Below are 13559 nucleotides of genomic sequence, written 5' to 3' on the forward strand. Positions count from 1 at the left end.
AAAACATTTTAATGAGGGAGAAAATAGGATAGTAGAAGTTTTTCTTTCTCCCAGCTGCTGGGAGTCTCTTTGTACAAATTCAGTTACTTTCTTAATAGCTGGATATGTGTTGCAGAAGGTTTCAGAAAGTGCATTAATCATTCATTGCAAATTTCCCTTCACAAACTTTGAGGTGGTGGTGGGGGTAATATAAAGTATGTAGAATTTTTGATCATATAGAACAAGTCAGAACATGACCTTTTTGTTAATGAGAAAAGGTATACATTTTTTATCCTGTTGATGGAAAAAGCAGGCTGAAAATTGAAAGAAAAATTTCCTTATAAATAGTATAGATATTCTTGGAATGTTTTTGTTTTCACAGGCAATATGCAATCGAATTGAGCTTCTGACGCCCCGGCTTTGCAGGCAATAGACAATATCAAAGCTAAAATGTCTGAGGTGGAGGGCTTTGACAATATGGATAAGAAGCTGAAAATATTCAGAGAGAGAGAGAGAGAGAGAGAGAGAGAGAGAGAGAGAGAGAACAGAAGACAAAATGCCGTCCAATTGGGAACTGAGACTCAGAGGGTAAAACTGAAGTGCAAGATGTACAGGAGAGCAATGCAAAAAGACAAGGTAATAACATATGAAAATAGTAAGATTACTGTACTGTGAATTTGGCACTGTGTAATAGAATAGAAATATCAATCATATGGACAAAAGATTGCTGTAATCAAATGAACACAAAATGTTCCCTGTCTGGCTTTAGGGGGAATTTAGAGCTGGAGAAAGCAGCTTTATCAAACAGAAATAAACACAACTGTGTTCCTTTGTTTCTGCACGCCATTGGATAGTATGAAAAATATATATTGGGAGGGGAGGCATTTCAGCTTACCAAGCTTTGCACATTTGCTTATTATAGAATTTATAAATCAAATAAAATGTGTGCAGACACACTTATCAAACACATCATGTTTAGCATGTGTGATGGTTAAAATTGCCTTTATGTTACTCAACTAACTGTCAGTATCGAAAGGTGGTAGCTCAGAAACTGATGGCTTGAGTCCTTTTGAAGACAAAGAGCTGTTCTCACATGCACAGTAACCACGCAGATTCAGAGGACAAACAGAATTTTCCATTTTGTTTTGTCAAGCATTTAAAGAGTCAGTCAGGCACAACCAATAATTTCCTTCCGATAGGTTTTGCCTGAGATGTAAAAGGCCCGGCATCTGGCTTCTATGTCAAGAGGTGTTTTTCAGGAAATAGTCAATATTGAAAGGACATGGCCTCATTATCATCCTTTAGCATAACAGATCCTCCCCTATAGTAAAGTTTTGAAAGATATGATTTTTAGCAAATAAAATATTAATGAAGTCATTTGGAACGTAATGGACAGCTTGTGTCAAACCCTTAATTTTCTCTTCCACTATTCACAACATTGCTAGACACATGTTTCTGGATAAAACCCCCTAGAGGTTTGCTGCAAATTCTTTTTCAATACAACCAGATCATTGCAGATAATTGTATTACACAGGGTATTGATCCAAAATCGTTGTGCACCGGAAACATCTGAAAAAACATGATTATAGCTTTCTGTTTATTGTTTGTACATCATATAAGCAGGCTTTTGTGTGAATCACCTGTAAGAAAGGCAAGGTGGAAACATCAGAGAAATTACCTCTTTACAAGAATCTATTGATCACTTTAAATCAAAGAAGTATGTTTGACATAAGATTACCTGCCAGTTTGAACATTAGGTACACTATGTTATAGCCTGAGGCAGTTGTAAGTCTGACAAAGGGATTGTAAATAAAGCATGCAGCTGCTCGTGCCTCTGGCTTGGGATCAGCAGAGGCTCAAGTCCAAGGCATAGGTAAACTTAAAATAATTTAACCCTTTTCAACCAGCACGCTATGAATTAGAAGACATTCTTCAGAGAATTGGGAACATAAATAGGCTTTATCGGTAGGAAAGGGCAAGTTCCCTAGAAAATGTACAAACCTTGATATTTATATCCATGGGTTGTTCTGTAAAGGAAAAAAAAATAGCAGGCAGTACTTCAAATTAGCTTTATCTCAGATCCAGCGAGTCAGAAGGCAGAATTCGCAGGCACAACAGCTACTTTCAAGAAATGGAATTGTTTGTAAAGCCACCTGCATTTGGGAGTTATAAAGATTAGCAGCAGTGTTCCTGCATTTATCATTTTAATTACTTGAACAGTTACATTTTGTCATCCACCCCACTCTCTCAAAAGGCAATCTTCAAACTAGCCTGAAATATATAGATACAATATTTTATGGCATAGAATATTCTTAATGCCAAGCCTAGAGTTTAAGAATAAACAAGAAATAATTTAGTTTATTCAAGCATCTAGCTTTCTTTGTATGAGGGTAGGCAGCTACCAGATGATTTGTTTGTATTTTTGTAATGCTAAAATAGTTTTCTCCCCTCTTCTTCCCTTCTTGATATTTGAATTGCATTTTTAAAAATTTAATAATTGCAGTGAATCTTTCTTCTCAATTTTCAACTTCAGCCTGGAAAACATCACCTTTCTAAACTAAATACACTGATATTTTCATTAGAGCTACTCTCTAGTGCTGCATTTAATATAATCTTACCTCTCAGCATATATAATATTATATATATATATGAATAATACAATATAATATAAATATATTATATAATATATTCATTTTAGATGTTTCTAAAAGCCAGGTTTGAATACAATTGTTACAGCATAGAATGCTTTTAGAACTATATTTTTATTGAAGAGGAAAGCCAGGTTTGATTGTTCCAAATATTCCTAATTGATGACTAAATACTTTAATTTATAGTCAGCTCATCAGATAATTACAAGTGTTTTGAAATATGTAAGATATTTATAAAAAGCAGCCAAATTTTGCTATGACAGTACTGGATTTATATAATTCATATTTCTTTTTTTTCTGAATTAATTGCCTAATTTACACATTATTCTGCCAGAATAAAATAGGATTGTTAAAAGGATAATATTTGATAAACTTTACCATATATAAAATGTGACCTTCTTAATTTTGGCTTTGATGCTTTTTCAACAAGGTGCCTCAGCATTTTCTCCCTTTTTAAGATTGTATTATTTGCACAACCTTTACTAATAGGCTTCACTTTTGAAAATAAACCATTCTTCATTGATACATGTTTATTCTGAAATGTAATTCTGTACCTCATTAAACTTGAACTACATAACTCAATAAACATTTGTATATCTGAGGCTGTATTTTTTTTAAAAAAAGCTTTTTTTGTAAAAACAACAGCATCAACATCAAATCAGTCAACTGTATATCTCTGCTAAAGGACAAATATTTAAATATACACCTATATATGTATATATTTCTTAGAATTTGGTCAACAAAAGAACAAAGGAAAAATGTCTTTGTCTTAAATTGCTTATTTTTTTTCTGAGATAGCTTGAAACGCAGGGCTCCAGATTCTTTGCTCTAATGAAAGAGTGCCATCTATTGGATGACCTTGGCAAAGAATTTGTTTACAGTATGGGGTACTCTACATAATGGGGAAAAAATAGTGACCCAGAAGTTTCCAGTTTCTGTCTTAATTATTTAGAAGGCATAGAATGCAAACATGAAAATGAAAAAGGAGAGAGAGTTATTAATAGAAAGGTATTTTTGAAATAAAACAAATCATGTCTGCTTTAAAGAAATATGAATCCAGAAATTGTATGTTTGCATGGATAACGAATTTGGAAGTAGTCAGACACTTTTAAACTATTAAAGCTAAAATCCTACAAATATTTACCTGATAATTAATCTCCCTGAATTTAATTGAATTTTCTTGATTCAAACAAGAATATGACTGATGTATTTTAAAATAAAATTTGGGGCCTCTAAAAATCATTTAAAAATATTTTATGTCTGTTAATAACTGGGAAACATAATGGGTTTACTTAAACCTATAAAATACAAATTTAGATCCAGTTTCATTTAATTAACTGTGCCATTAAACAAAGAAATAAACACACAAAAAAGCCTATCATTGGCTTCTTTGGAAACTGCCTTGCTTTTTATTATCTTCCAGCCCAAGAATTCGCCAGTCTAGATGAAAAACTTCTAATGGAATCCAGCTTGAAAGCAAGTCAATGGCAGCTAAGCAAGCAGGGAGCAGAGACAGTTTCCCAGAGCAGTAGGAAATGACAGAAAGAGAATGCTGAAGCCTCTGAGAATATGCATTATAGATTCTCACGAAGAATTAATGATTACAAGTGAGTTGCTGTTTGTTTTGATGTTTCAGAAAGACTTGAAGACTAGCCAGAAGTCAGAATTAATCCTTTTAGTTTGGTGTTTAGAGTTTGTTTTGATCATGTGATGTGTTTTGTTAATGCAATGGACTAATATATTGATTAAATGTAAGTTACTGATTCTCCATTCAAAATAGTTTCCATTTTTTCCCCCCACTGAACAGATATTAACTAGCAGCTGTTTGATATTTCTCCCCACCTCTAGAAAATGTGAAAATCTGGTGTGGAGGGGAAATGGTGTTTTTTATTGTCTATGTGCCAATGGCATTCTCATCATCTTCTTTCTTTTGGGGTCTGAAGGTTACATATGGCTCCTATTCTCTGTCTTTTTTCGTTCAAGAAGCTGCCTCAAAGCAAGATGTTCCCAAATTAAAGCAAACTTAAGAGTTCGAGCTTCTAGTCAGAGTAACGAGTAACATATGAAGTTGCTAAAATGAACTCAATTTCTACGTCTTCCTTTTTTTCTCTCTTAGAAAACTTTAAACTTGTAGGCTTTTAAACATTTGTTAATGTTTATGAAAAAGGCTGTTTATGATTCAGGGTACAGTTTTTATGTGACTTATGAAAGGTATGCATTTCAGCAGAATGTGTTTCTCTCTTCTATATTTTAACATTAAATGCTCTGAATAATGCATTCTTTTGGTCAAGCCTGTTACCTTGTGCCTCCAGTTTAAGCAGCTCAAGGATTGTTTGCATTCTCATAAAGTAAATGTGATCTGCAAAAGTTCTAAGATATCACCGATACGTTGATGACAACAAAGTTTACTAATCTAAAACTTGTGGTAAGAAGTGAAATATTTCCCTAAGATAAACACCTTTTATTACTCTGGATCAAATCACAATAGTATTAAATTTATTCCGCGGAACCTATCAGGTAAGATCATCAAATATCCTTATGGTGCCAGTTATGTGTCCCCATATTTGATTGAAACAGTTTCATTCATTGAAATTACGATATAAAATGCCAAGCAAACTGGTTCATCATTTACCAGGAACCTCAAGGAACAAGCTAATCATAGCAAAATAGGTTCCCAAGCAGGAAAAATTGAAAGTAATATAAATAGTACTGGCATATAAGCAAGAACCTTTCACAGGCAAAAAAAAAGCATAAAGTAAAACAAACAAGTTTTAAAAAGGAAAATAAATTATATAACCTTGCCTCCATCATTTAAAATTATATAAACTAGAACCTATGAGATACAAGGTTGAGGACAGGTTGTGCTTAGGATTTTCCCAAAATGACTATGAGAAAGAACTAAGAAATATTTGTAACACAGTATATAAATTGTAGAAAATGGACAAAAACTATTATCTTCTGTCTCATAGATACAAACACTCAAAATATCATCATTTTGTGTCCTTTCATCCCCTTATCATGTGCTAACAATAATTTCAAGGAATAGCAAAAAAAAGTTGAGACAGCATTCATATGAACAGCACCTGTTGTTATGAGATTTCTGGAAAAAAAAATCATTTGGCAGGATATTTCAGAGGGTGGGAGCCACTATATAAAAAGCTCTATTTAGTTAAGTTCACAAGGCTGATAGATACAGATTATGCACAATCAATCTTTCAGTGACTGGGAGATGTTTGTAATGCTGTGGGGGGAAACATTTAGTAATGTTGTGAAGGAAAGAAGGAAAGTTTAGGATTCTATTCTATAAAATTACTGGAGCAAGAACTTTCTGGTTTTTTCCCCTTCCTATTACTTTTTTCTAGGAGTTAGTGACTTTTTTCTTTTCTTGTGTTAAACTACTAATAACTACTACGTATTATTTTTATTTTCTTCATCAAACAGTTGAAAACAGCATTGCTGAATGGGATAATTGTGCTGTCAAATTTTGGTAGTGTGGTTTAATGGATGCATGGAAGAAAATAAAATATGTGAAGTGTTATGTGAAGTCCTAGGGCTGCAGTTTGTCCAGCCAGTAAGTAAAGGAATTGCTGAAAGGATAGATGGAGACATAAGGAGGACCAAATAAGAATGAATTCCCAAGCACGTAAAGGTGGTCGAGTTATTTTGTATCTTAAAAGTATCCCTAACAAAAGTCTTTGTCGCAGTAGACCTTGAATGAGATGAGATAACATAAAGTAAAATTCAGTTAAGGCATTGTATCTTCATAATGCCATAATTTGGAAAACAGTGTTGCTTTTCAAAGTAATGAAATAGATCTGTTATCCTCATTATAGAGAATAAAATGTAGGGATAGTTGCATATTACTGGAGAAGTATCGAACAGTATTTCACATCATTTTGCATAATCATTTCAATTTGGTTCTGCTATACATGTTGTGTCATAGTTCCTTCAGGCAACATTTTCAGTCCCTTTATAAGGATTGTGCTTTATTTGTGGAACAGAAGTTAAGAGGAAAGCAAGACTTCTTAAACATGACAACTAAAGCTGCATAATCCAGGTTAGTATAATAAGCAAACAGTAAAAATGATTTTTAGATTCTTAAGAACTATGGATAATTGTGTTATGTAAGGTAGAAATATAGTCAAAACCATCTGTGGTTAAGAAGGTGCTTTTAATATTGATCAATGATAGTAAAAACTATTTTTAAATAAAATATATAAAAGATTCTTATTAAATATTTGCTAGCATGTTATATATTTATTTTATAAATTTGCAAGCATTCTGTTCATATATAATTACAGTGGTACCTTGGTACTTATTGTTACTTGGTTCCAGGAGAGGCAATGAATACCAAAAATGATGAGTATCAAGCAGGTTTTTCCCATAAGGAATAATGTAGTGAGTCATCAGGAAGTACCACACAAATGAGTAGTGGGACAAATTTTTTGTGTCAAAATAGGTTGAGTACCAAATTCAATGAGTGTGAAAGAAGTTGAGTACCAAGGTACTAGTGTATTAATGTAACATTTTAACACTTCAAAGACGTGATAAGTGGCTGCCTTTTATTAGTAATATTAATATGGCAGATTACCAAGGACTCCACTTGCTAGAGATGGTGAAAATAGAAAATACAGAAAGTTTCCAAGGTGCCTGATAAATTAATTGATAAGTTGGCCACTAAAACTATTTTCCTAAAAGCTGAAAAGAATTTTAAACTTTCCACACATTTTGGTTAGATGCTGATCCATGTTAAATTTCATTTGAATTGACAACCGTACTTCTACCCAGATGGAAAATCTTTTCTCTATTTCACCTGGCCACAAAGCAAAAAAAAAAAAAAAAAAGCAGCATACTATCATATCTCCTAGCCTATGTTTATGTGCAATTGCAATGGCTGTGATAACATTGGCTTCACTACTTGATTGATTGCTACCAAATAGAAATGCATAAAGATTTTGTTTGATCTGAACTTCCAAGCAAACTAACCTGGTTTACACTTCTGAGACTAATACAAAGATTAGGATGTTGTTCTCCTTGGATTTTTACACTTTTTCAAATGTTCTGATATGCTGCTGAGGTAAAACAAACAGCAAAATGTGCATAAAAAGGCATATTTAAAATAAAACATTTGCCTGCACTTCAAGATAAAATTGCATATCAAGTTTAAATGCAAATATTGTGAAAATATACTTTTTTAAAAAACCAACAACACAGCTGAGTGTTGAAACAGGATGGAGCAGGTTTATGAATAAACAGAGGGGGAAGTGACAGAGACTGCAAATAGGCTGGTTCCTATATCTCTTAAAGAGGAGCAGCTGACCACATTAACGCAGTGAGATTATAAAAGGATGCAGTTACCAAATGGACAGTGGTAATATTTCTAGCAAGAATGGAACCCTTAAATGGAGGAGGGGAGAATCCATAGTAAAGGATTGAGAGTGGAGACAGTTTCTCATTCTTGAGGAGCAAAATTCAAAGATAGGCTATCACGATAGAGAAGCTGGGAGGTAAGGGAGAAAATAGAGGTGTTCCTTGTGTGTGTCTGTATAACACCCCAGAAAGACTTAATACAGTAGGTTTGGGGCAATATTGAAGTAATCATTCTCCTAAGGCAGGAGAACACAAAGAGCAGTCTGTCAGCATGGTAAACATTGCTAAAACATTGAAAAAATGTATAGATGTGGGGAAATTAATACTTCAGGAAATAAAGGAATGAAAAATGTAGGTAGATATCTCTATGGCCTTTTTTCAGTTATTCAGGATTTCAAAACTGGGACATGTTTGCACACATGTACAAAATAAAATGTGAAGTTATCTCCTCCATGATTACCTCATTATGACTATCTAATATAAGTTCAAATAATATTGGAAGAAAACATCAAGGAAACACAAAAGAAAGTCAGAATAATCCAGAATTTAGCTGCTGCACAAAGTCCAGAGGCTTTAAGATATTTAATTTGCTACTTTTTCTGATGAAGTACACCGAAAATTTGAAGTGTGGGGAGTGCAGAGGAAGGAAGCCAGGCTACAACAACCCCACGATGTGAGCCTGTTACACTTGAAAGATTTGTTCAGAATGTCCAGTGGGAACCTGGAAATCGTAATAATTTGTAGTATCGATTGTGTGAAGCTATGCAGCTGGGGCCTCTAGTGAATAGACAGGAATAGACATTTTATTGATTAACTTTTACAGTCATATTTTCAAGACTCTACTGCAACATAATTTTCACTACCCAGCTTTGTCCTGCTGCATCATGAAACTTGGATTATTCTCTCTTAACATTTACCCACTTGAGGAAAACTGTATGGACTTGCCTGTTTCAGGACTGGTCAGAGAGTGATGCATTCATTTTGGCGCTGAATGCCTCATGCTTGGCTGTGCTGTTTACTGCATTTTACAGGGACAGTCAGAAAAAGAAAATGCCATTCAAAAATACCAGGCTTACAAAATTTAATTACATCTTCTAACTTTTGTCTTAATTTGTTTTACCCAGAAAACAGATATTTTTGTAGACAAGAAATTAAAATATCAAGTATTCCATTTAAGGAAAACTCTTTAGAATATATAACAACAGGTATGGTTGGTATAAGGGTTCTTTTATATGCCATATTTTGCCTGTCTAATTTTCACTGAATTCACTGAGAGAGACATTTTTGTGTTACATAGTCAGTTCTTTGTTTGGTTTGTTTAAGTATCTGAATCTGCTTTCACAATTTCATTTCCCACCCCTTTTAAGAAAGGAATAGATTGTGCATTGTTTCTTGTACCACAATTAAGAACTTACATCAATTATATGTTATAGCTACAGCAGAGTAACCAGAGTTTGGTTTAAGTAAAACTAAACGCTAAACCAGGTTTAATTAGAACTAATATGGCAAGGAAGAATTGTGTTCTGATGGTTATATTGAAATTCCTCATTTTTTATTGAATTAGCAAATAGCAGAGAGGTGTTTTTTTTTCCTAATTACATTGAACATCACCTCTTTCCACAGTGTCTTAAATCTTTACATTAGTAAGCATTATAATAAACTTACAGAATATGACTTTTCTATATTAACTTTTTTTATTTTTGTTTGTTTATTGATGGCATTTAGCCCATCCCTGGTTTTGAAAAAAAAACCCAAGCGTATGAACTGTGACAAATGTAAATCTGACAACTCCCATTCACAGGCTTGCATATCACAGAAAGGAAAAGGATATTGACAGAAAAGAAAAAAGCAAATTCAGCCATCAATTTTAGCAGTTCTTATCATGTCCAGATGGAATGAAAAGAATGGCTTTCTGCCAAACCCTGTCTTGTAATATCCCAAATTCTAACATTATTAAGAATGTGAATATCTGCTAAAAATTATGTACGGCAAATAATAATATTTATTTTAAAACAATCTCATGATGCAAATGGACATTATCTCCAATAATGTACACTGAGGGCAATTAATAGTCTACGAATTAAAGCATACCCATAAAGAATTGAATCTCAGGCTTAGCTGAACTAGAATTCCTGCAGGGGCATCTGAAGCAGTCCCAAAGTGCAAGTTAAATTAATTTCAGGCAGCTTTTGTCATCAGTTAGGTTACAAAATATTGATATGGAGGCACTTGTCAACATAAGTCTTTCAAATGTTGCTGTCTTAATTGCAATGATGACAGAACAATGTTTTCTAAACTCATATACATAAACGTTTGCATTTCTACATTTCCATCACCAAAATTTCACTTTAGCATCTGCTCCCATTATATTTCACTTACTATGAGAATTACATCATGTGGTTACATCAATTAGATTACATCATGCACAATATACTTGGCTAAGTATGCCTTTGAATTAACTTAATATGGAAAAATGCATTTATTTTAAATTTGGATAAAACTTGAAGATTAAATGTTAGTACTATAATATCATAAGAATAAAAGAAATGCCTGGATGAGACCATAATAAATTTATTGCTATGGCTGACCAGATGAACCATGCTGATCCCAGCATATGGCTTTCTCAAGGATATTGAATCTGTACATGAAGGTTTAATTTAGCTACCATGCTAATAGCCATTAAAAGACTTATCTGCATTATTTGTCTAATCCATTAAAAGTTTGAAGCTACATAAGAGCTAAGTAAAAAAATTAAAGTACTCAAAACCTTAAAGAACTAAATCAGTGTAGATGTAACTCCAAGTATTTTAAATACACAAATATAAATTAGAAAGTAGAGGATGGAATCTGCCCCAATGTGCCTATACAATACAATTGTTGACCAAAATAAAGCAACCAATCCTATCAGTCGGAATAAATGAGGGGAAAAATCCAATCTAATCAACCTATCCTCCATAATATCATAAAACCTATAGTGACATGGATAACAAGAAACTAATAGATCCAACTAATGGATCAGCCACAAAATGGACTCAATTACAATGATAATGGAAGTACTTTTGGAAGACTTGAAGCAGCAGGTTGGATAAAATCTACATGTTGTCAATAATGATAAGCACTGACTTGATCCATCATCATCATCATCATCATCATCATCATCGATTATTCTCAGGAGTTCTCTTCAACATCAAATTTGAAAAGCAGCCATACTCTTTCTATCCTGTTTCTTTAAAGTCCAACTTTAGCTTCTGTTATAGAAAAGCTAATGCCTGAACACTTTTGAATTCTGCAGCATAGATATATCACAACATATGAATATATTTTCCAAAGTTTGCCTTGTTTCTCTGCAAAGTGCTGTCCTGGGATGTAGTTCCTGATTACCAATTCCTCTGTTGTTGATGATTGATTGTAAAAAGCAGAAACTTCCACCACCTCATTAACTTTATTGTCAGTTGTGGACCTGTGCCAAACTACTAGGTCAGTAGTTTGCCACAGGTCATCTCTATACTTAAATAAAGTTCCATTTTTCCACTGTGATCCTTGATTTTCATTGCAAGAATTTGCAATTCATTTTTATGGGATTCCCATGGTTGGCACAATTGAAGGCCCTTCTATAATCATTTAAAATATGTTGATTTGGTTCTTTTGGCATTCTTTGTCTTTTGCAGTTAATGAACAGATATCAACAATAATCTGTCTTGTATCTTGGCCTTTTTTAAACCCAGTTTGAACATTTGGCATCTTTTTCATGTCGGGCTCTAATCTATGGATAATCCTAATTACTATTTTGACAGGATGTGAAATTAAGATACAATGGTTTGAATACTGTTAAGTCTTTTTTGGTACTGACATGTAAATTGCTTGGTGTGTCATTCTCCAGATTTGCTAGTATAGTATGATTAGACCTTTTAGGGATTTTATTTCTCCTGTCTGCCATATTTCTATTGATATTCTATCAATTCCTGTAGCCTCCCAGTTTGTAATAATCTCATTTTTATTTTTGGTAAACTGTATTAACAATGAAAAAATATTTGGAGTGGAAGAAATTGACGGCATTCTTCTGCTTCATTTCGATTTACTAAACTATGCAAGTAGTCCTCAACTTACAACCATTAGTTTAGTGACTGTTTGAAGTTACAATGGACAGAAAAAAGTGACTTTTATACAGTCCTTATACTTACAACTCCTACCGCATCCCCACAGTCAGATGATCAAATTTCAGAAACTTGGTCATCAGCATGCATCTAAAACAGTTACCTTTCCCCAGGGTCATGTGATTGCCATTTGTGATCTTCCCAGTAGTTCTCAACAAGCAAAGTCAATGTGGAAGGCTGGATTTGCTTAATGATTGCATGATCTACTTAATTGCAGTGATTTGCTTAATGTCCTTGGCAAGAAGGTTATAAAATTGGGTGCAACTCATTTAACAACCTGCTTGCTTAGCAACAGGAATTCCGATCCCAATTGTGGTCATCAGTTGAGGATTACCTGCATATTCAAACATGTTTTCCTCAGTGTTTCCAATGTTTGAATTTCAGTGTCCAGTGACATATGTTGCTTTTGCATTCTGTTGATTTAAGATTCAGCTTGATCATAAAACCCATCATCCCCCTCTTCTTCAGTATCAGTTGCTTAGAGCATAAACATGGATAGTCATAATGATAAGGGGTTGTAAAGTTTAATTGATATTATTTAATTGCTGATTCCATTGTACTCAACTACTATTCTACTATTCTTCTACTATTTCCATTGTTCTCAACTACTATTTTTGACTACCAAAGCAGGTCATTCTTCCCTTGTATTTTGTGTCCCGAATAGAAAATAGTGTGATCTTTTGATCAATCCCAGTCCATTTCAATTAGCTGATGTCAATGTGTAGTCAATTATGTGTAGTCAATTATTCCATTCTTCATTGCCCAGAATGTTCCCTTGTTCACGTTTCTTATATCTCATGTTTCCATTTTAATTCTGTCTTTGCAGATTTCATTTTTTTGTGTCTGCGTGGCAACATCAGCAACCAGACTGTAATCTAGTCATGTTATAAACACCATTCAACATAATCTGGCACTATATTGTCAACCACTTAGCCAGTTTAGCTGTGTGTTTTTTCTGCTAAATACAGGAGCGGCTTTCCTTCACTGACACAGTATGACATGTGCCTTTGCCATTGTCATTTAAGTTAGCATATATCTCTGACATTTGCATATAGCACTGTGCCCAATATAAGTGCCTATTCTCTTTAACTGAACAGATGGGTGATCATCATGTCTTGGTTGACCCTGATGAGATTAAAACACTTCTAGTGTTCTTTTCTCACCTCTACTGGGAGCATCTTCTTCAATGGTGGGGTACAGTAGCATAGTTGATGTCACTACAGATATTCTTCAACTTGTGAATATTCATTCAGTGACTGTTCAGTTATATGGTGTTGAAAAAATGAACTGATATCCTATCCTGGCGTGCAGGATGGCAAGTATGATCCAGATCCACACAGCTCTGGAGTTGCTTGCCAAACCCTGACAAGCCTCGGCCACCCCAGCCTGCCCCAGCAAGCATTCATTC

At 33.9% G+C, this 13559-nt stretch overlaps 1 long non-coding RNA gene across 1 annotated transcript in view; it reads left to right on the forward strand.

Annotated features, from left to right (window-relative positions):
* Positions 1-13559, forward strand: part of LOC148126409 (uncharacterized) — a 148854-nt gene that overhangs the window by 120231 nt on the left and 15064 nt on the right. Inside the window, exons 9-10 of the long non-coding RNA XR_015743244.1 lie at positions 362-615; positions 4051-4234. This is a non-coding gene — a long non-coding RNA (uncharacterized LOC148126409). The remainder of the gene's footprint in view (positions 1-361; positions 616-4050; positions 4235-13559) is intronic.

This window comes from Pseudonaja textilis, chromosome 3 (genome assembly GCF_049901715.1).
Source record: "Pseudonaja textilis isolate UNSWEBS1 chromosome 3, rPseTex1.2, whole genome shotgun sequence".
Classification (NCBI taxonomy): Eukaryota; Metazoa; Chordata; class Lepidosauria; order Squamata; family Elapidae; genus Pseudonaja; species Pseudonaja textilis.